The 23,427-nt window shown below is 42.5% G+C and overlaps 1 long non-coding RNA gene across 2 annotated transcripts in view; it reads right to left on the reverse strand.

Moving 5' to 3' along the window:
* The window catches only part of LOC133218485 (uncharacterized), a 187,577-nt gene that overhangs the window by 13,227 nt on the left and 150,923 nt on the right, over positions 1 to 23,427 (reverse strand). The window lies entirely within an intron of this gene.

The raw sequence follows: 23,427 nt of genomic DNA on the forward strand, positions 1-23,427 counted from the left end.
TTTCTCATTAAAAGATACTTGAAAATAGCTGTGTGATTTTTACTTTTTGGCAAACTTCCTTTTGGACAAAATTCATTTACTTAAACATTCACAGATATTAAATTACACAAGTCACACAAGGAATTGAAGTGAACGCACAGGGATAGATATTAACTGTTGTAAAACAACACTGCTCCAGAGACTTCTGATTTACATCAGTTAGGAATTTGGCGAGCAGGTTTTATTTGGTTCTATGTTCATAGATGATTTCCCATTCATCCAGATTTACTAGGGCTTGTTAAGTTTCTCTTTAACAATTTTAGATAGGAAGCTCTATAAACCACTGACTTTATTTTTTGCATAAGAGATGATACATTTGAAAAGATAGGCTCAAGTGTGGGAAAGACAGTGAATGGCAAAGGTAGATTAAAGTAGCTTGATCCTCAGTATCCACTCAATGTAAGAGGAGTAAAGAACCATTGCATATGTCCACATCCTTTGTTCTAAGAAGTACTTATGGTGTCATATCAGCTTTGGTAAATAACTAGAATCAAGATGCAAAATGAGTAGAAAGACTGCAGGAAAAAATCAGTGCCTTGTCTTCACAGGGAAAAATAGCAGTGATGAAATCTGAACTTGCATTTTGTTTGCACTAAGGAACAAATTGGCATCTCTGTCCTGTGATGGGAGCAGTGTCTGAGCATTTCCAGCTTCCTGCAAATGCGTGTAAACTTACAATGTGCTCCACAAAAACATTTATGCATCCAACATTCGCTTGCAAGAAACATTTATACACAATTGATTTGAAATACTGAGTACTCAGAGAGAACATGAACGAGAAGCAGGCATGGCAAGAGGCACTGATGTAGAAATTCCAACATACTACCGATACTTATGCGTTACTTGCCTGGCTATAGAGTACCAGATTGCTGGTAAGGATGAACTAAGGTCATCATCATATTAATTATGCCATAAAGCAAGCGAAAGAGCCCCTCTTTCTTCTCTCTCTCTCAATATTCAATAGGGTTTACTTTCAAAAGAAAAATATGTCTATAAACTTCTAAGAAGCCCATAGCACCCATCCAGGGTTACCTAGACTTCCACAGACACACAGTTTCACGTCCTCTGCAGGTTTCTTTCTAGCACAATCACTAGCAACTTTTGGCAATGCTCATCTCGTTTTACTTCCTCAAATAAATAACCTTTGTTCTTCTTAGCAGTCACTTGAATAATCCATTTTATCCTATAGTAGACAAAATCACCATCTGACATCTTCTACCTTCTTCCTTCCACACCAGCTTCACTCTGCCATGGTTTAGCTCAGAAAGCAATTAAGTTTCCTGTGGCAGCCCATCACCTTAGTTCAGCAATATAATAATTCCAATTTCAGCAGGATGTAAAATCAAATGAGAACAGTGGAGCAGAATAAATCCTCCAGTAAATTAAATCCTGCCTGAATATTACTAAATATGTTTCAGAGGCTTTATCTAATATCTCATGTATAGCTTCAGATCCAAAATGACAGGGGCAACTCCATCATGTTAATTTTCTAGCTACATAAATATCAATGAATATAACAGCACTGGAAAGAAATAAACCTAATAAACCACTTGCAAAAATGCTATAGTTGTCCTAGAAACACAAAAATTCTTCAAAATCCTTTTTCACATGAAAATTGCTCTGTATAATCATAAATTTGGTGATTTCTAAAGCAGGCTTTGAAAATAATTTGAGAAGGATTCAAAAAACATGAAATGGTGAGGAGGTTGCCCTGGGTGCTCTTCCTGACAACCTCAGTCCTGTCTGGTGGCAGGTACCTACCCACAGGTGACATCCAGCCCTTCAGCACAACACATCCACAGTTTTGAGGGAGCTAACTCGTGGCTGGCCAGATGGCTAAACAATAATCAGGCTTTGGAAGCTGACAGCACCTCCTCCCCAGTGCCTTGTAACCAAGGCGTATGCAGTTCCACCAGAAAATGGTCTTGCTGGAGATCCTGATGAGACTTCCAGCAACTACAAATTGTCCATGTATAATATATTCCCCCACATCCATCTGTGAAGTGCTGGACAGGTACATGAAAGGACAAATCCAAACCTATTCTTTCCCTCTAGGGCACTGCAAAGCCCTTACCAAAAGTGTTCCCTTTGAAGGCCCACCATAAGAAGGCAGGCCAGGAAGAGACATCTACAAAGGACTGCAGTAGGCACTCTGGAGCAATCGGGACTAGAGGTGCAATTAAGGTGGGGAAGGAGAAAGGATTCAATCCCAGGGCGAGGACAGAGAGGTTTCAGCTGATGGAACCGAAGACCAAAGAGATGCCCACATCCAGATCTTGCGCATAAAACCTATACTGAGATACTAATTGCAAGTTGTACTAGAGCCTAGTAACTAAGGTATTGATTCCAACAGTAATTAGACAGTTGCTTATAACAGTTCTACTTTTCTATGCTATTCCTATTGCTATTCACAGCCTCAACAGAAGAGAGAAATTAGATGTCCATGCAGACAGACCAGCTTTCTCCCTCAACTGCCTCTAAGGTTTGTTTGTCTACCACTCTTGTCATGGTATCAGGGTCCAATACAAAGGCAGATGATGAAGAGACATTAGGCTCTGCCTTGATACTGTGCCCTGTTTTATGTATGAAAGCCTTCCCTCCTCTACTGATATTTAGGCTAATGGGTTTCAGGATCCAAGGCTAGAAGCTCAAGTATTGCTTCAGTAGTCAGCAAAAACAGGTACTGACCTGGGGAAAAAAACATCAAAAGTGAGCAAACTGAAACAGGACTTTGTATGGACACTTCAGAGTCTGGAAAACCTCTTCTCTTAGCCAGCTTCCAAAAGAAGTTTGCTCTCTCCTGCCTCAAGACAGTTCCTTTAGTACATTTGCTGCTGACTGCTGATGAGTAATCAAGGCAGTGCCTTGCATTTAGGCCTGGGGGAAGGAAATAGACGATTGGGATCCAGAAATAGAAGAAGAAAGGAATAAGACTTCTGATGTAGCTCTGAGTAGTGGCAGTCTCAGTGAGATTAAAATTTGGCCCTACAACTTCATTTAACTGGAGAACATGACACAGGGATCCAGGTATTTTTGTGTGGTTTGTTGAATTAACAGAACCAGGCAGTGACAGCTTACATGTCCAGTAAATCAATGCAAAGGTTTCTCAGCCAGTTCAGATAAGCCTTCATCAGGCCCAAGGTCACCTCTTGGAGTTCAGTTTGCTGGGACATCCTTGGATTTTGTCATTGACTTTATCAGGATCTTGCCAAAGCTTTTTGCCATGTTCCACTGACTAATACTTAAAACTGCTTTTTTTCAGGAAGGCAAAAAGCTCTCATTATCTTTAAACCAGGTGCCAGGAAAGCCCATTTCTGACTGTTTTTCCCATCTAGACATACTGTAGGCTAGGTGACGGTTCACCTGCCATCAACACATCAGGAACTCATTCAGCTGCTACACTGCTTTCTTTTATTGTCCTGTAACTGCCCTGTGGTGCATATAATCATCTCCAAGCAGTTGGCCTTAGGCAATTAATGGAATCCCTGCCCCTCAGGTAGGGAATAAATAAAGGAACTGTCACCACCAAACAAGCTGTGAAACAAAGCTCCAAGGATATTTGCAGAAGCAGGTGACCAAAAAACCAAAGTTGCTGAGGCACTAACGTAGTGTGATGGAAATAAGTGTATGATACAACTTGGCTGCCAGCATCCTTAATTACAGGACATGGCATCATTTGATTCACAATGGAATAAATGGATGTATTTATATATTTGGAGGTTTGAATGAGGATTTCCTGATTTCCTGATGAAGTCATTCCTTTATTACTGCAGCACCTTTCGTGGCCCTCTCCAGCTAAGGTCAAGTCAACGTTTCCATTTAAAATATCAAACCTATTTTCAGGGCTTTATTATTACTCATTTATTGAACAACTCTGTACCGGATGAGACTTGGCATACAGGGCCTCAGTCCATGGTAGAGAAAGGGCGAGGTGGACGTATTTCTCCCTTCTTTGCCTCAAGTACACAAATAAATATACAAATGCTAAGTAGCAAATGATGTTTTTTAAAGAGTAATAAACCCTGCAAAAGCTTTTTCCTATAAATCCTAAACACAGACTTTGGCTCTGGAGTGTATGGGGGGGAGAATATTAAAAACCATTATGCATTTTTGTCTGGGAAAGTAACTGCTTCCCATGTGCAGCGACTTCTTTTCCAAGAGTAATTTTACAATGCATTTTATTAACTGAAGACTCTGCACAATTAATACAACAGACTGCAGACAAGGGCTCAGCATAGTAAACAAACAGAGAGGTTTGTTCCAGCATTGCTCTTGTATTGATGCAAATGCTTTCCAAGAAGCAGGAGACCAGCCTACATGTAAGACCTCTGTCAGGGAGAGGAGGTGTGAGGCCCTGTGTGCTCTGCCCCAGGAGCCCTCAAACAGGAGGTTCTAATGGTTTCAAAGGAGGTGTTTTGCTCTTTCATGGGAATAATCAATGTACAATGCAACCTAGTTTATCCAAAGGGCTCAGGTGACACCTCAGACCTCCTGATAAAAGGTGATAGGGATGAAGGAGGGAAAGGTCCAGATGAGTGCAACAAGATCACCCTCCGGGGACCAGGAATCACCCCTACCTGGTGAGAATCAGGATGACATGTCCTCAAAGCCCTTTGGCATGTCCCCACAGGCTTTGGCCAGCCCTCTGTCTGCAGCACACACTTTTTGGAACCCAACCTAGTCTTGAAAGAAAGCTCTTGACACATCTCAGAGCAGCCATGCAGAGACAGCATTGCAATGGAGAGAGTTATTCCTGATGCACCCAGTGTCAGTGCAGAGAATGTATTTGTTTGGATCTTTGGCAACATGAAGCTGATCCTGCCATGCCCTGGTGTTTGGTTTCTTCCATTCTGTGGAAGGAGGCCACAGAAGGAGCCTCTCTGCAGTCTGACCCACCCTCAGCCTTGTTTGAAATGCCACGCTTCGAGAGTCAGAGTCCTGCTCCTGCAGTATCCAGGAAGGGTGGAGGAACCTGAGCTGTCAGGAGGTTTGCTGGTTGATTATTTAATTGTTTTCTGCTTTGTGCTTTCTTTTATCTGCCCCTCTTGGGACCAGAGCCCTGGGTTAGTGTCTATCTTCATTATGATGGAGCTCTGCGAACACATCCCAAGAGTTTCTTCCTAAAAAGCAGACCACTGGAAAAGAGACCTATTTGGCTAAAATTGCACACCCACGCTCTGGGATTCCAGATTTCATAATGACTTGGCCATTGTCTGATCATAGAATCATAGAATAGTCAGGGTTGGAAAGCACCTTAAGATCATCCAGTTCCAGCCCCCTGCCATGGGCAGGGACACCTCACACTAGACCACGTCACCCAAGGCTCTGTCCAACCTGGCCTTGAGCATGGCCAGGGATGGGGCATTTACCACTTCTTCTTTACCATCCTGTGCACACTGCTGGCAGTGGTCAGGCCCAACCCTTGGCTGTACTGTATTCCTTTTGGCACTTTCATATGGATCATCTGATGTTTCCACTGATTCAAATTGAAGGGGAAATCCTGAGCAATGCTCTGTTCCTAGAAGATGGCAGGTGGGGTGGAGTCTGGACTGCAGTGTAGCTGTATGGAAGGGAAATGAAGAAGCAGGGATTACAAAGGATTTATTTATGGCCAGGCTGGGAGTAAGCTTGGCACCTGTACTTTACATTTTGGCACTGTTCTGGTTTTGTATTCTGCAGAGCCCGTGAAAATCAAGAGATGCTGCAGCAACTGGGTCTTTGGTCTTATGGTGACATAGAGGTCACTCTAGTTTGAGGATGTGTGTTTGGGTATTTTGCTTTGTAGAGTCCTGAGTTAGAAAAAAAGCCCCAAACAAAACAACCCCAGCAAAATATATGATGTTTTTGTCATACTTAGTGACATGAAGGTGATAGGCTGTTTGGGAATAAGGAGTCAGATGGGGGAGGGATTAGATGAATACTAACTTATTTGCTGTGTCGCTGTCACTCACAAATCCGAGCTCGCGGGCATTTCACTCATAAAAGGAAAAGCTTTCCAATATGACTCTCCTCTTGGCACCAAGGCTGCATCCGATAGATCTAACATGCTCCCGGGGCGTGATGAGCTCAGACTTACTGAAAACTGGTCTAATGGAAATGGTGGTTTCAAACCCTGCACATCAATGGGGACCACTTCAGAATGTCTCCAGGACATGCAGTACGGATGTGCCAGAAGAAACTACATGATGATTAACCTCAAAATGATTTCTAATGCAAGCAGAGCCTAGAATAATTCCTTTCCTTGTGGCATATTCCGTACTGCCTGGATAGGGATACTGCCTTTTCATCCAGGATAGTCCCATATAGCACAACCAAACATGAGAAACAAAAATGGGTAAACCAGCTGTTAGCTCCCCCCCAGTTCTACTTAAGTCTTAAATATCATATCTGTTGTTTATTCGGAGCCCCACATTCAACAGAAAACAACAAAGCCAAAAGAGTTATAACAAAATGGGTTTGCACAGTGCTATCAGGCTCACGGTGAAGTGGGAATTACATCCCTGATCTGCTCAGGTTTGAAACAATGTCCTGTGCTGTCGGAGTCACTTCCACAGCCAACATCAGAAGCCAGTGATCACTTTACCTTAGGTCATCACCTAATACTCTGGCAGGTTTTGTGCTCTAACACACAGAAATCCTTGAGGTTTTGGGTTTTCTTTGCACAAATCTGCTTAAGTGGAATGAAAGACTGTAAAACATTGAGTGTCCGTAACAAATGTTTCATGCTCCCTAACATGGACCAGAAGCCAACAACTGATGTGCTCAGCAAATCCTTGCGTTGCACTCACCATTTATTAATGCAAACTAATTCCTGCAGCCTCTTCTACTTTAAATACACACTCTGCTAAGCACATATCATCTCCAGAAAAGAGTCTGAAGTACATGGGGACAGCCACATCAGGGCAGATCCCACCCAGCCCCATAACTGATGCTGTCTCCATCAACAACCAGTAGCACAGACCTAGGACAGAGTATGAAAAATAGGGTGATAACCTGAGTACACTCTAGAAATATGCCTGACATGCAGGCTTTAAGTAGACAGAGAAGACTGAAGACGCTGTTTGCTATTTGCACTTTGGAAACTTTATGTGCTCTTGGTGCAGTGACCTACAGAGTAAGGAATCCCTAAGAACTCATTAATAGGTGGTGTCTCATATAGCTCCACTGAGACTGAAAATGAGAAGTAAAACACAGACTAGTTGGGAGAGTTGCCTGTATATTTCACTGAAACATTTCAGAGCTCCAAATGTTTCCTATTATTTATCATTTTATATATTTGCTCTTCTGAATTCCAAGGTAATGGGCCAAGTCTAGGAAGGCTAGAACAGGGTCCAACCAAACCAGAAAAGAGAATTAAATCATCACTTTGCTAAACACGACTCAAGCCCACAAAAGCAAGAAAAAGCAGAATTAGGGCTCAAATACCATCCTTGCCTCTGTCTGCTGCCTTTCAGGGAGTCTCCAAAGTAGGGTTGATTTCACAGGTCACACACAATGCCCAGGCACCACAAGGTAGGCTAAGGAGGGAGTCCCAGCCTTAACTCTGCATGTCGCTCCTTCTGTGGTTTCGAGTCAGACTCTCAATGTTAGTACAACCTATTTTTTGTGGTTTAATAAATCACATACTTTAGCTTATGTAATGACTCAGAGCGAGTGATTGTATTCTCTTCTGGCCCAGAGGTGGTGTGATCATATCCCAGCTCTGTAAGGCAATGGAAATCAATGGTTGCTGCTGGATTCATTTCAGGCAGGCTGGGGTGTGTGGAGGTGGTGAGGGGCTGGCTCAGACTTTGAAAGTTTACTAGTTCCAGATGGAGTTGTTTACAGAAAATAAGACATTTTTGAACCAGCTTGTGGTTGAGATCTCCTTCCTGACCTTCCCTTACCAAAACAGACTAAAAAGACATGGCTGAGTCCTTCTGCTGACTGACAGCCCGTTACACATGATCTAGTTTTCTCCTTGTTTTAAAACATTTTGCGGGTCCAACTACCTGCTGAAGTTTAAACATCCTTAAGAGCTGCACCGGGATGTGAAGTCACCCGCTGCTCAGCGCCAAGGTTTGCTTTCCTGCACATCGAGCAGTGAAATCTGAAGCTGTTCACTGCTGCACACATCCTCCTCATTAAAAGGCTTTCCCATTACACAGAACTTTCTTGCATGAAGTACTTTGGCACCAGGATAGATTAAATCCCTTTGAAATCATCTCTATTACAACACATCTATGTTGCTGAGAGCAAAGGGGGAGGAGTGGAGGGAGACTTTGCTGCCTTATAAACTTTTGGGCTGCCCTGCAAAGGAGCAGAAGGAGCAGAGAGTAAGTGAAGGGCAGTTGTGGATAGGGTCTGACTCTGCTGGCACAAATGGCAACAGCAGAGTCAGATTCAGGTCTGATACTGAGCCAAACCATGGCACAACTCCACCTTGCCCCTGGCACCCAAGGGCCAGACCTTGCCCATCTAGAGGGTGATGCCAACTGGATGATCACACCAGTAAGGGCTTGAAAAGCAGCTGGAGCAGTGGAACCCCACGTCTGTGTTATTCCAGCCATCACACTGCCATCAGCCGACTTCAAGCCACTGAGAAAGGAACCTGCTTTGACAGATGTGTGGCAGATTTCCTCCATGATTAATTGGTATAAGGGACAACCCACTGCCACTGCAACTGTGTTGAAAGCTCTTTCTCCCAGCAAACCTCGAGGACTTGGGCCTCAGCCATGCACATTCACAGAAGTCACTGGTTTCTCATAAATAAGACTGAAGAGAATTTGTTGCAGGAACCATGTCTGAAAAAAAAAATGTAACCTAGTTTACAATTTGAAGGGGTTTTATTACTTTTTTTCCCCCTCTTTAAATGAATCAAATCCATACATCATGTGTCTGGCATTGTTTGTACTCTGTGGGCAGCTTATAAGAAGCCAGCAAGAATGGCTGGTTTTCCATATTCAGTTGCCCTGCTGTGATCCACAGAACCCCCCCTGCCCTCTTCAGAAGGCATCCCTCCCCTTTGAAAATGTGGCGCGCACAGTTTCCTCTCACGTAACACAATCAAACAGGCCCTCCTCACATCCATTTTCAGGGGGTTCTATTCACAACATGTGCAAAGATGCTGGTGAGAAAACTGGTCTGGTGGGGTCAAAAGCAAAGGAACAGGATTGCTGCCTATAAGCATTCTGGGGGAATTGAGGCCTGTATGGCAAATGTAATGTGCTATGTGGCATAGAGCAATGGTTTCTAAGGAACAAAAACCACCCAAACAATGCTTGGAAAACCCTTCTGAAGAAGAGAAGGAATTAATGTATTTGCCCCATATAGTTTGTGTCAATTTTCCCACTTGCAAATACGTGACTTCTTTGCCTGAAAACACAGAGGGACACAGGGTGAAAGCCATTTCCTTACCCAAGTCCCATGTCTCACGAGTCCAAGAAACGACAACTCCAAAGAAAGTTTTAAAGTGAAAATAGTTCTCTTCAACTTCACAGCGTACAAAAATACTGTTCTAAGTGCTCAGAGACTCTGCATGAAATAAAAGAGAGAGCTCATCCTTCTGGAGAATAGTGGAAAGAGAAAAAACACTTCTAAGCTGCCTTTGCCCCAGCATCCTCTAACCAGCACTTCACATGCATCTTTTAGCTCTAGTGTTTCACACGTCTGATTTTGAAGAGCATTTTCATATTTCCCTTTGAATCTTTATGTTTTTTTTGGTTCTCATTACAGCAATGAGGGGACCCAACACCCCTCATAATGAAAGGCAGAGCAAGGATGAACAATAAGAATTGGAACTTCCCACCAAAGGCTGTGAAAAAACAATTACGCTTCTATCTGAGAAATCAGAGCGCGGAACAGGGGGGGCCAGCAGCCACATCAGCTTATGGAGCTTGTGCCCACCCCATGTGCTGGTTCCCAGCCCTGAACTCAGCCTGAAGCCTCTTGGCTGTGAGATGCCAGCAGCCTGTGGGGCTGTGCTGTAAACCACAGCAATGAGCAGCTCCAGGTTTAAAAATAAACCTGGGAAATAATAAACCTGGATCAATTCCCTGATCTGATTTAAATAAGGCCCTGCGCATTGCTGTCAGGACAGCACTGATTCGCTCAGTGTGAGAATGAGCACCTGAAAGAGAAGCTCTTTAAACCACTACTGCTGCCACAGTTGCAGCCTGGTAGGCTGGGTTTCATGGTGACATTTGGGATAAGGAATGAAGGATCTGCAGTGCAAAACCTCTAAAATTCCTCCAGTGAGAGCAATAAGAGAATGGCCAAGCTTCACCCAGATCTAACCATTGCTTTGCCTCTCCAGGCATGGTAGTTTGATTGAAGTGCTCTGTACACAGTATGGTCCCTCCACTACTCCCTCTGCCCTGGGCTGAGGCTCTCTGCTTCCCTACTTGCATCAATTATTCTCCCTGCCACCCCCTGGACTCCTCTGTATTTCAACATTCCCTCTCTTAATTTTCCTTTGGAGTTAAAATAAACCTTTTGAAGAGATATTTCCTTTCCAGTGTCATACTACAATGTACACCAAGTCTGCATTTGATTAGTAAATTCATCCCATGCTAGTGATTTTGTATCCTCAGTGTCATGTACATTTAATAAAATGCTATTCCCCTCTCTGTCCCCACTTCTTTTTTTAAAAGGGAAGATGCGTGTTGAAGTGATAGGAATATTCTCATGGAGAAAGGAAAAGAAATTCCAAAGTAGTTATTAACCAGAAGTTCCCAAAAGAGCCAGCAGAAGCAGCAGGCAGCAAGCACACAGGACACTGAGCACTTCAGCAGCTTCCAGCAGGTTTGGAGGCAAAGAGGACCTTTGGAAACAGTTGTGATGCTTCCAGCTGCCTCTGGAAACTGGGAGGAGGTATCACTGGTGGTGCCTCCACTCCAGGGGCCTTTCATAGCGCCCAGAGCCACCAGTAACCTGCTGGCCAAGAGTAGGAGGGGAGCAGGGAGCCAGCATTGAGCTAACAGAGAAGAGCCAGAGGAAAAGCAGTGTTACTGCAGAGAAGATAAAGGGATAGGGATAGCAAAGTGGCATTTCCAGAGGTGCAAGAAGTAGTAAGGACCATACACCTGGACATGTTCAGAAGGCAACAAAAAGAAGTAAATGTAGCCCAAGAGAAAACCTAGGTGCGGGGGAAAGATTGATGTGTGTGTGTGTACAAAAGGCAGTGAGAAACGATGTAGGGATGACAAGGGAAGAACCTGACAAAGAGGTGAAAATGGAAAGAGAAGTGTTGGCAAGCTTTGGTTCACTGGTTTCTAGGCTAAAGCTAGTGAACCACCCTGTAAAAGCTATGGAGGGAGGAGAGAGGATGGTGCGAGTCCCCTCTAGCACAACAGACTCCTACTGTTGGGCTATATTCAGATTAAAGTTGGCATTGCAAAAAGGGGAGAAAGTGGTTTTGCCTTTACCTGGCTGTTACCTTTTACCCTCAGAAAACAGCAGTGATGAGCCAGATTAGCACAAAGCACCAAGGCACCTGACACCTCACATGAAATGCAGCTCAGTAGTCCACCCCTCTGCACTTGTTTCCTTCTAGCACAGATGAAGCTTTGTGCAAATCTGTACAGGACCGTAAGTATCACCAGCACAAACTAAACAACATCCAGAACCCTACCTGGAGTAAAACGCTTTGCAGTTATGTTCATGGATGGGACATACTGGGGCGGACAGGGATGGGAGCTGCATGGCCCAAAGGATAAAACACTGGTGGTGGGCCTTAGTTCGGTCAAATTAGATATTCTACTAGGATCTGTCAGCATCCTTTCCCCGCATTTCCCTCAGCTTCTGGAATCAGCCCAGAGCTTGGATGCAAACAATGAAATGCTAATCTGATCCACTGCAGCCAGCCCAGAAAAAAAACCCATCCCAGAAGTCACCTCTTCTACAAACATACCCATCTAAAAGGGATATGAGTTGATGCTTTTGCAAAGAGACGCTAAGACAAGGCTGCTTTTGTTATAAGAAAGATGTCCCGGTGACAGGCAGCTGCTGTGCCACGCCACGCACAAGGCTGCAGATAGGAATTACCTCGCTTGAAACATCTCAGGCACCAGGATTTTGAATGTTTATCATCGGCTGGTGAAATGAAAGGGGTCCCCAGTGTTTCAGAGAGGGGAGCCAGGAATAATTGCTGACACAACATCTTAGCTGGCACTTGCTGGAAGATAGCCTCATTAAAACTAAAAGTAAGACGAGGAAAGCTTGTTGGAGTGCTTGCAGAGATGGCTTATGTGGAGGAACTGAAAATGAGCAGAAGGGTTGATAAAAGGCACAGAGGTTTTACACAATAGCATATTCTCCTATAAACCACCTAATTCTTCTACTTGGTATTCATCACTGTCAGAAGCCTTTAGAGCACTGAATGAAGGCTTTATGCTTAGCCTCATTATCAGCTCAATGATAGAGGGCAAGCCATGCACATGAAGTTCAGTACCAGAGATATGTTGTTAAAATGCTGCAATTTGTCAGCATTTAGATAAACAAATGAGGGGCAGAGCGAGTGTGTGAAGTGACCCCTGCAGCATTCACGAGATATTTTGCCACTTGTTCTCAAAACCGTATTCACGTTGCTAGAGATATGCTTGGGTGGAATGAGAAAACAGTGATTTAAAAGAAATCTCTTGGAGCAAGATGTAGGTTTACTCTCATTTGCTTTTAAGTTGTTTCTCTCTCTGTAACCCCATTCTTTGTTTACTATTGTGCTTCCCATACACCCCAACATTCCAGTAAGGTTTCTTGGGCTTGATCCTGAGCAACTGGACTCGCCAGCACATTCCTGGTCGCTTATTTGGGCTTATTTGCCAGGACAGGCTCCGTGGCTGTCACTGTGCAAAGTGAGGAGCTCAAAAACAACTAATAACTCATGTGAAATGATAACATATCACAGCGATGTAACTGAAGGAATGTGCTCTTCCCTTCTTCAGCAAATAAATAGACAACCAAAGCATAAACAATAAAAGGAAAATAAAAAAGCCTTTAAGATTTTACACCCTCCTATTTTCCTAGTAAGAAAGACAACCTTTTAGGGTTTACATTCAGTAATATTTGCTCTGAGGCTTACATTTGCCTGTGTCCATCAGTTCTTTCTCCCAGTGCCCGAGTGAAACACGCTCAAAGAGCAGACAATGCTTCTTTGCAGAGGACTCCGTTTCTCAGTTCCTTACAGAGTTTTTAATGATGCTGTGAAAGCCAGACACCCAAGAAATCAAATCAAATGAATTGTAACACTTTCTGAAAAGCCAGATTATGCTACAATGGGGTTTCAATCACCTCCAGGAGAATGTTTGTCTGAAATCAGGCCTTCCTCAGATTATACACAGCTGTTGAGCTGCCTAATGCTTTCACAGTTTTCCTGTGTTGAAGGAAAACCTTGGTGGCATGGGATCACCATCAATCTCAATACCTCATACAAAGTGGAGTCACTAAAGTCTCATTTGCAGCCCCTTTTCTTTTTGGCCTATACACAAACTTTTCTGCTCATTTGAAGAGAATTATGTGGGCTTAATTAAGTGTAGTAACTTATTGGTAGCATAGTGCCCAATCAATGAAATGTGCAGATGTGATGTGAAATGATGGGGCGATGCTGTTGTGAAGAATACAAATCAGGGTGACGGCTATTATTTGAGCCCAAAAGAAGTTATTTGGGACTCAATTATCCCATTCATAGTAATTGTGGTGCACCAGATGGTTACAATGCATAAGAGTCTTCCACGACCATAACATTTCTTCTGAGCACCTTTTCTTCTTCTCTAATTCACCATACGACGATTAGTTTCTTATTGGGTGTTTATTGAAATGAGGTGGGCTAAGGAACAGATTTAGTGCATCAAGGAACAAAAGGGAGGGGAGACCCATGAATCAAAATAAGAGACTGCAGCTTGCTCTGTTGTTTTTCAGAGGCCTTGAAATAGTCGCCTTGCAGCTTATCTGCAATGACCTTCCCTCCCCTCTTTTCTCTTGCCTCCTTCTCTCCCCAAGTCCAGGAGATGTAAAGGTTTTCAAATGTGACCGGCTGCTGTGCCGTCTGTCAAAGCCCTTCCAGCCAAGTGAGCAGTTTTTCATTTAATTCACTGAGTTGTCCTCAATAAAATTAATTCCTTCTCATCAGCACCACTGAAGCAGCGAATAGGAACAAAACCAAACAGGTTGTGAATATAGTGCTGGTCATTAACTAGGGGCATCATCTGTTCATCCCTTCTTCTCACTGAGGTGCTGGCAATATAAAAGGAAAAGCAAAGTGGGTGGGGAGAAAGGGAGAACAGAAAAGCCGAAGGAAGCATGCGCTCAGCTGAACAAAATCAGCTTATTTCCAACTGCAAGCAATGAAACAACAGCCATTTGTACCAGAAGGATCTGGCACTTGTGTTGGCACTGTCCTAAAGCTCTTGCCCATCACCTGTGTGAACCAGTTGGCAGGAGGTCTGGCTGGATGTGGTTCTGGGCAACCTGATCTAGTTAAAGATGTCCGAGTTGAACTAGAAGAGCTTTGAAGGTCCCATCCGACTCAAACTATTCTATGACCATATGAAAGGTACTTGAACACACACAGCTTGTGTGCACAAAAGAAGGGGAGCAACTCAGCACGTTGCAGCCACACTCTGCCAGTTTTTATGATTCAACCTTTCTCTTTGGGAAAGACACTTCGTGCTTGGGCTGAGGTGAAAGGCCTCCAGACAGCAGCTGTCTTGGGCTTGTACTCCATGATTGGCAGTACTGTGCGGAGCATTCTGCTTACAGCAGAATGGGAAGTATGTGGAAAATGAGTTGGCCTTTTCCCTTGGCAATCATCACTTTCTAACATCTTTTACCTCCTGAGCCCAGCAGAGCCGTGGCATTCCTGGACTTTCCTGTTGCAGGATAAGGAGCATGTAAGGCTTTAGCGTACCTGTTGTTATGGCTACGTTTGTTTGTTAAACGTAATGATGGCCTTAGGAGTAACACATACAGGACTTTCCTGATCAAGACAACGGCATAGCTCCGGTGGCGTCTATATGAAACTTGATCATGTGGCTTCAGAGGCTGGCAACCACATCCTACTACAGGGTTAGCCAAATAAAACTGTACTTTGGTTTAGTGCTGCTAGCTTTGAGGAAATGATGGTTATGAAATTTGGGCCAGAGTTTATGTTTACTTAAACTACGGCTGCCACGAGACAGAGTCCATCTTTCCTAACAAAGGAAAGCAGCGTATGAAATATGACTTTTCTTAATAACAATAATAATGCCTTTTCAAGGGTGGTTTACAACTTAAAGACACAGATACTACAGTGCCACTTGTGTTTTGAAACCTGCAGTAAAATGGCTCTAAGCTGTGACCCACAAGCTCAAGTCACGCTTTGCAAACTGTTTGTTATTTGCAAATACATGAAGTTTGATGACAAGTATCACCTAGATTTAATTTCAATCGTGTCTTTTCTTTAATAAACAAAACATGCTGTAGCAGCAGAGCTGAAACCAAGTGATGATAACATCTGGTGTTCAGACCATGTATGGATCAGAAAGATAACTTTTCCCCCCTCTCCCAAAACAGCAATAATCCCAAATCTGGTTTTTTGACCACTACTGAATAAGCAGTGGCAGATTTTCAAAGGCAAGTAAGGGCTTCTCCATTCTTACCTACTGTTTCAACCAGTATGCCTAACACTGATCTAGGAATTGAGTGCTGCTCTCGAATGTCTAGATTCAAACAGACCATATGTGCGCTAAGACACGTTATGAGAAATCCACCTCACAGTTTAGTTGTAGATCTGCTTTGCCACACCAGCAGAAGAGAGAATAAAAAGTAGAGGCTTGGTTCACGTCATTCTCTCCACCTTCCTGTCCTTACACTAACTAGATCAAACAGCCACAGAGCCTTGATCCTGCTTTGAGCATATCCCCTCAAGGTGAGCAGAGAGGCAGCTAGAGAGTAGAAACACAACATCAGTGATCTGAAGAAGCAGACTAGAACCTTTCTCCAGTGATGAGTGGATTTCAAACAATATCATCTGTTGTATTAGGTGGAGAATAAAACTCTGGCCTCACTTCAATTGAGTGCAAGTATTCCAAGGACCTCAGTGGGTACACAATTTCACTACAATCCACAATAATATCCGAGGGTATAATGCTGGGAGTTCAGATCCTTCTTCAAACCAGATTGCAGCTAACTAAATTTTGGCACAGCTTTCCTGACCATTATGGAGTTTTTAAAATGGGAATCATGTTAGTCAAAATGAATTACAGCCTGTACCCTCTTCGGTACTACATTTTGGCTTATAGGCTTACAAAACCCCAATCAGATCTCGTCTCTCTGCAACTGGGAGACATGGTAGTTATCCACTATAGCTAAAACAATAAACTTCTTTCCCAGACTGCTTTTATATTAGGCTTTAACCAGGATTCAGACCCTGTTTTGCAAAATTGGGAATTTAAGCAAGTCTTCTCCGATTTCCTACATAACTGCTCTGACTAATTCTATACTAGCTCCTCAAAACGAATTTAGACCCAGCTGCCAGCAGGTGTGATGGAAGCTTCAAGACTATGGGTTAGTCAAATGCTGAGGGACAGCTCCTACCCATGGCACTACACATTAAATCCTCCTCTATTTGCCCTCCCTCCCAGTTATTTTTATTGACTCTTATTCATCTTCCTGCACCAGAGGGCTCAGGCAAGCCAGGGTGCTACTCGTCTACATCTTTCCTAGACCATTTGTGCAGTCAGTATCAGACATTGCCACAGGTTTCATGACCACCCATCTTATGCTTTAATGTTTTAACTTTTCTTTGCTTCAGAAATTGTTCCATGCAGACTGTCACTCAGACAGGCCCCATTACAACAAAATGCAACCCCTCCCAATATTTATGATGTTGGTTTGTGTCCCAAGCAAGCAGAGAAGTTTTTTCCCATACGTTTTGATTTGATCTTATCTATTAAGGGCTATAGCCCCTTTGTTTTACGCAGGTCTTCTATTTTTGTTCTTTAGTAAGAACACAACTATGCAAAAATATGTATGATGAGGCCTTAAACCCCCTGAGACCTATTCACAGTGTGGAACTTTGCTATGAACTTAAATGCACAAAGGAATGCCTCTCGTTAATAGACATTTATATATCATCAGTATAATGTCTCTTTCTATTCCCTCTCCCCTTTTTATTCCTTTTATCATTTGACATTGGCCATACGTTGGATGTTGGAGGTCAGTTACAAGACCAAGATTTTGATGAGAACATTATAGCACACTCTTTGGAGAATCTAAAATATATAGTTGCCATTGACTCTGTCAAAAGCCTTTTTCCATATTTAAGGAAAGAGTTGAAATGAGGATTAGATTTAATGTCAATCAGGGTTAAGGTCAAACCCAGTCATATCTTTTTATATCTATTGAATTAATTATAAGTACTAGCTGGTTAGGGGGAGCTGTTTCTGTTGCAGTGGATTCTATGCCTTTGAAAAGATATTTTCAAAGTAACTGGAAATAATTATAATGGTTCCAAATCACCTACTCTTCAAACTAACAAATAAGCAAGTATTTCTTTTACAATATCACCTTTCCTCAAATGGTTTTTCCAAGTGTGAATCCCAAACACCCAGGTTTGATTATTTTACATGTATGTATATGTGTGTATGTATATATGTATATTTTAGGTTCTCCACTATCAAGAGAAGAGTTTGCAAACCAAACACAGGCCTTGATTCTGCTGGAAATCTGACGTTCTGAACCAGATATGTCATTCATTTTAAACCACTGTATCTCTGAAAGGATGAAGTATTAAAAGGGATATTTAGGTAGCAAAGTGAAAAGAGTAGCACTTTGAGGACCAACGTACACATCCTGCATGCTTGTATATTTTCACCCAAGTGCTTTTTACTTAATATTTCCTTTTAAAAAATAATTTTCTTTTAAAGATATACTTCATTCTACATACATAACAAATAAATCAACACATGTAACCACAGTTCGTTCAAAGACACTCAGATTTGCAGGGCCCGCATCCCTTTGGTCCAGCTTTGGCTATCACTGTGTGTAGTTCAAGTCATGGTTTGGCATGGTAGGAATTCCCATAAGCAACCTGAGTACAACATGCAGTGTGTATCTCCTGGTGTTGTAGGTAGTCTGTGTAAGGAGTAGCAATGCAGGAATGAGATGGTTGGTGGGGACAGCCCTCCTGAGCTCAGTCCCAACACACAATACTTGAAAGGAAACTCTGTATGTCATTTTCCTCTCCTCTACAGATGGGAAAGGAAGGCTAGAGTCTGGATTGATCTCCCCACCTCTTTTAATTAAATACATTTTGTTAGCTGCCATTGTGGGGCTTAGAATTAGGCAACATTTCCTTGAAGACTGCTTGGAGTCCAAATATTCCCGAAGTTTCAAAATTTCATATGACATGAGAACTTCTTCAGTGGCTGATTGAGATTGGAAGTGCTTAACTTCTCTGCTCCTCTGAGCTTCCCCTTTTCCCCCTCTCCTTTCCCTCTTCCATCCCCCCAACTATCCCTGCCCTTTTCAAGCATCCTTTGCTCCCACACTCCAGCTATTGCCCCCATGCCACTCAATGTCTTCCAGCAGAGCTGGAGGGGGAGACACTTCTTGATGCACTGCAGATGTGGGCTGTTAGCAGGGCTTTCACATGGAACTCAAATTGCTTGAAAAGGTTTAGCCCTGTGACTAAATTCTCAAACCTGCAAACTGTAAGCAAAGCCCATGCTCCCATCTAGGCTGAAAAGGGCAAGTTAATGAAAGAAACCCCCACCCTAGCAATTCACAGGATGCATGGAAAGAAACCTAAACCCCCCACATTCTCAATGCTAATTAAGCAATAATGATCAAGGCCCAGAGTATTTCCTGGGGATTAATAACTAACTGGGAGGAGATGATGACCCCAGACAGTCATTAATCCTCAGGAAATGCCCTGCGTCGAAATTGTTATTGCTAGTTCAGGCTAAATATGTGAGAAAAGAGGGTGTTTTTTTTTCTGATGTCCATCTTGCTGGAGGTTTTTCAGTGTGTTTTCTCTTTGGTTGTGATTACGAGTCCCCTGGAGTAAGACCTCTTAGGTCCATCAGCTGACCAGACTGCACAAGATACTCCTCCAGACCCCAGTACCATCAGAAATAACAATTAAATCACAGTTCCTTAAACAGATTCTGCTGCAGATGTATCTTGCTGCTCTTTAGACATTCAAAGCTTGATTCTGAGCAATGTAAACCTGTGTCAGCTCCCACTGCACTCTGTGAGCCTCTGGACACCAGATTTGTGTAACCTCTGAGACTCCCCTCATTTGAGCCCATGGAGTTTATTGCTTCAGAATACAGGCTCTGGCTCTAGGATGTGCTTGATTTCAAGCACATATATGCTCAACTGAATTGAATAATTTAATAGATGAGGAGCCCTTTACATCCGAGATCTTATTCTTCAGTCCTTAACTCCCAGCAACTCATAGCCAATGACAGGGCACATGTACTGAAAATCAAGCAGAGATAACATTTTCAGGAGCTGAAATGGCATTTAATAGCAACACTCTCAACCAGACAGGAATCACTACACTGCACAGATCATAGAGGTACAGTGTCAGACTCAGGCCTTGGGATCGCATAGGGGCATTCTCACTTTAAATCTTCCTTGTTTCAGGTAAGCGTGTGTATCTGCAGGGAACACACACTGGGATATTCGAAACAAGCAATTTCTGTCATGTTTTTATAAAAGAGAAATAACTGCATCGTCCCAATAATCCAACCATTTCTGCAAACTGTCACTTGTAACAAAGATTTAAGCACACACATGCTTAAATACATGTGCAAAAGCAAACAAAGCTCCTGCTGTCACATCACAGATCTGTTCTCCCTCCCTGACATTTTCAGGTCCACTTAAGAAAGAATTTGGCTTCTGCAAACAAAAAATGGAAGCTAAACAAGAACTTCCTCATTATCATTGGTAGTCTTTAAGCTTTACTGAAAACAGCTTTTTATATGTCACTAAGTATTTCCTTCAGCTTCGAAGGAGAAACTAAGCAGAGAGAGAGGGAAAAGGTTTCACCTACATCAATCTTCCCAGCTAGGTTTAAAAAAGACATAAAGGCAATAGTATAAGTGATAAAAGGTAAACTCTTTTCTAAAAAGTTTGCTGTTTGTATATTATAAAGGCTACAAAGGTATAGGGAAACAAATACATAGTACATATTTACACATGTATATATGCGATATGCTCTTATTAAGAGTGCTTTCAGAGCTAAACATCATTCTCTCAGCTTTTTAATGTCACTCTTGTCAAAAAAAAACCCCAAAAATGAAAGGATGAAAAAGAAAGGTCTGATTACAAAAAGCCCTGTCTGAGTTCAGTTCCTACACTGAAACCATGGAAAGCATTCAGCATCTAACAGGATTAAGCTAAAGGAAAATCCTTAAAAGAAGAGAGTTAAAATTCAGCTTCAACTACAGCGAAAATCTGAAAGTAAGGGTTTTTTTTAGTCCTAACTATAGCATCTCTAACCAGAAGATGAAAAACAATAAGCCAATGTAATACACCAACTACATAAAGCTCTTAAACTAACAAACAGGTAGAAGAATTTGCAAACTCCCCTTTCACAGAATCCCTGCTTTATCCTCCACATAAATCTCTTCACTCTACAGCAATACCAGCCCCTGGTGTTAATAACACTATGTCAGCAGTTTTGGTAAGATTTATACAGGAAAAACTCCACTGAAAATTGCCTGGTCATTATACATTCCTTTGGAATCAATGAAACACTATAAATCTTTAAATACACTTGTGCTCATATGATTCAGACGTACTCTTTAAGTGCACCCTGACATTCACTAGAGGATACTTCAGTGTGGTGTTGCAGAGGTAACAATAATAAAGTCTGTGTTAATCTTTTTCTTTAAATGGAGTACATACAGAAAGTATTGCAAGAGTGGGGCTGGGGGATCTATTTGTCAGATGAAAATTAACCACTATTCTAAACCAGACCAAACCCTACTGCTCTTCCATACCATGAGAGCAGTCACTTGGTCTAAAGTTTCACGCTGGCCTATTTCTTCTTAGCTGGGTTAAGCTGGCATCAAGGGGCTATCATCTGTCAAAATATCAGCAAGAGAAACAATTGACAAAGCCACCACTTGAGAATGTTGAGTAAACTGGGTAAAAAGCAGTGAAAGAAGTTAATGTGCAACCTGGCACACAGTACCAGCCCAAGCCGTGAGAACCACTTATGTGATAATTGGTCCCTCACAATATCTTCTGCTCTGTAAAACATTGTCTTGGGCTTGTCTTTCAGCACAGGAACGGATCTCTGTGAGACGCAATGAAACAAACACCCACCTGAAAGCCCCCTCCAGCTGACAGGGGAGGAATTCAGGTGGGAAAGCTTGCGAGTTCTGAACAGCTACAGCCAGTTTCAGGTAACTCCAGACTCACCCAGGGTCAGCAGGAAAAAAGCAAACCCCTATTTGAAAGAAGAAGAAACACATTTATATGCAGCCACTTATTCAGTTCAGGCAGAAATTAGTAACCTCTGGGATTCAAAGTATCTCCCGCTCCATTTTTATCCTCCTTGTTGTCCAGCCTTTAAAAACAATCCTTATTGTACTGACTGAGCATTACCAGGGGAGAAATGTAAAACCAGGAATCAGAAGAGAAACAGACAAAATTAACAAAGCTGGTCTGTCTGCAAAGTAGGAACCCAGGCGGCAGAAATATTAGAGTATATGAATAGATTATGGAACGTCTTGTAATGCAGGTGTTTCATAGGGCATCCAACCTTCTCTCAGCCTTTTTTTACATATATATATGTATGAATATACATATATATGTCTACATGAAGATTTCAGAGTTGGGGGAATGGGGACAGGATGATTATAATCAAAGCTAGTGAAGTGGCACTACATTAACATTCATATACATACGCATTTTGAAAGAGGGCACTGCTGTGCAGAAGCAAGAGTGCAAGTCATCATCTGAAACCTGTCCATAAAGGATAGGTGATGCAAAAGCTTTAAGTAGACGGGTGGAATTCACCCTATAAGGCAAATTATTTTACTTTCTAAAGTTGGTTCACTTTGAGCCTGTAAAGTGACCTAGGAGGCTGTTCTAAAATGGGATCTTCTTGAGAGAAAGGGCCTGATTTGTAGCTACTGGAAAATATGAAATCTGTGTATGCTTTGGCACATCTTTAGATTCTCAAGATTCAAGGAACGGGCCTCTTTGTTTTTTAATGATTCAGAGAGTGGCAGCCAGTCCTTAAAAAGGGGGAGAACTCAATGTTTGTAGAGCAAATATAATTTTCCCTATGACAGAATAGTTCCCATAGCAGAATCTGTTCTGTCTTGTGTTGTTTTAAAAAATAGCGATCCATGTTCAGGCTTGTTGCTAGAGCAACAAACATGTGGGCAAATGCTGCTCTCAAGAGATATGCTCAATAACAAGCCAGGTGTTCTTTTGTATGGATCTGGGCCTTGTCATATTAAGAAGTGTGGATGAATCATGGCAGATTTCCTTCAGATTTCATGAAAGCTTTATGATATCCATAGTTTCCTACTCGGTTTGTACTAAATCAATCCCCGTTTCATCAAAAGCACCATCCTTTTCATAAGCAGTCATATACTGACTGGTCTCTCAATATGTCAACAGAAAATTAAAAGGACAAAGTGAGTGTTTAGTATCCAAGATTAATAATAACTATTATGGGATTTCCTTTGATGAGATCACCCAGTGTCTCACAAAAACAGCCATACCACAGCCAGAACAACTACATGGAAATAGAAGAGATAAAAAGAAAGCACAGGGATGAGACTAAAACTAGCTCCCACGTGAAGGCTTGTATATCCCCCCTTGATAACTAAGCCAGAGTTAATGCAGTCTGCTATACCTGGACTCCATTTAGCCACTGGGAAGGAAGGAAAAGGCTCTCATCTGAGGACCCATGTCCATATGTAAATGGAAAGCAATCCCAAGGAAGAGCATGCTGCAGTGCTGCACAGATTCCAGGTTAAGGATGCAGCTGTAGACTGGAAACCCCTTTCTGTACTATCTTTAGGCTTGTGTTTACTCAACGACATGAGCAAGACAGAAGTGATCTCAAACACTAAAACCATGAGCATCCATAATACATAACTGCCAGTTCATGCCCTGATTATACCCAGACTCTTACAAGTAGCTCCCTCCAGTACCATGTCCAGTCACAGGATAACAGTATTGCTTTTTGGGGACTGCTCCCAACACAGCAGATACAAGACATGGTTTGACTATCCCAATACTATCCCAGCAGGCTTTACAACCTCAGACACTCCCACATGCCCTTGTGCCATACCCTTGTGCACGTATCACCAGCTTCATGCTATAAAAGGAACATGCTTGAGAGCTGGACATAACATTACTATGTTGCAGGCACTTGAAAGTGGAACAAAATGCCACTCA

This window comes from Neopsephotus bourkii, unplaced genomic scaffold (assembly GCF_033783945.1).
Source record: "Neopsephotus bourkii isolate Nb327-2 ecotype Australia unplaced genomic scaffold, CSIRO-AGI_Nbou_v1 NB_1250, whole genome shotgun sequence".
Classification (NCBI taxonomy): domain Eukaryota; kingdom Metazoa; phylum Chordata; class Aves; order Psittaciformes; family Psittacidae; genus Neopsephotus; species Neopsephotus bourkii.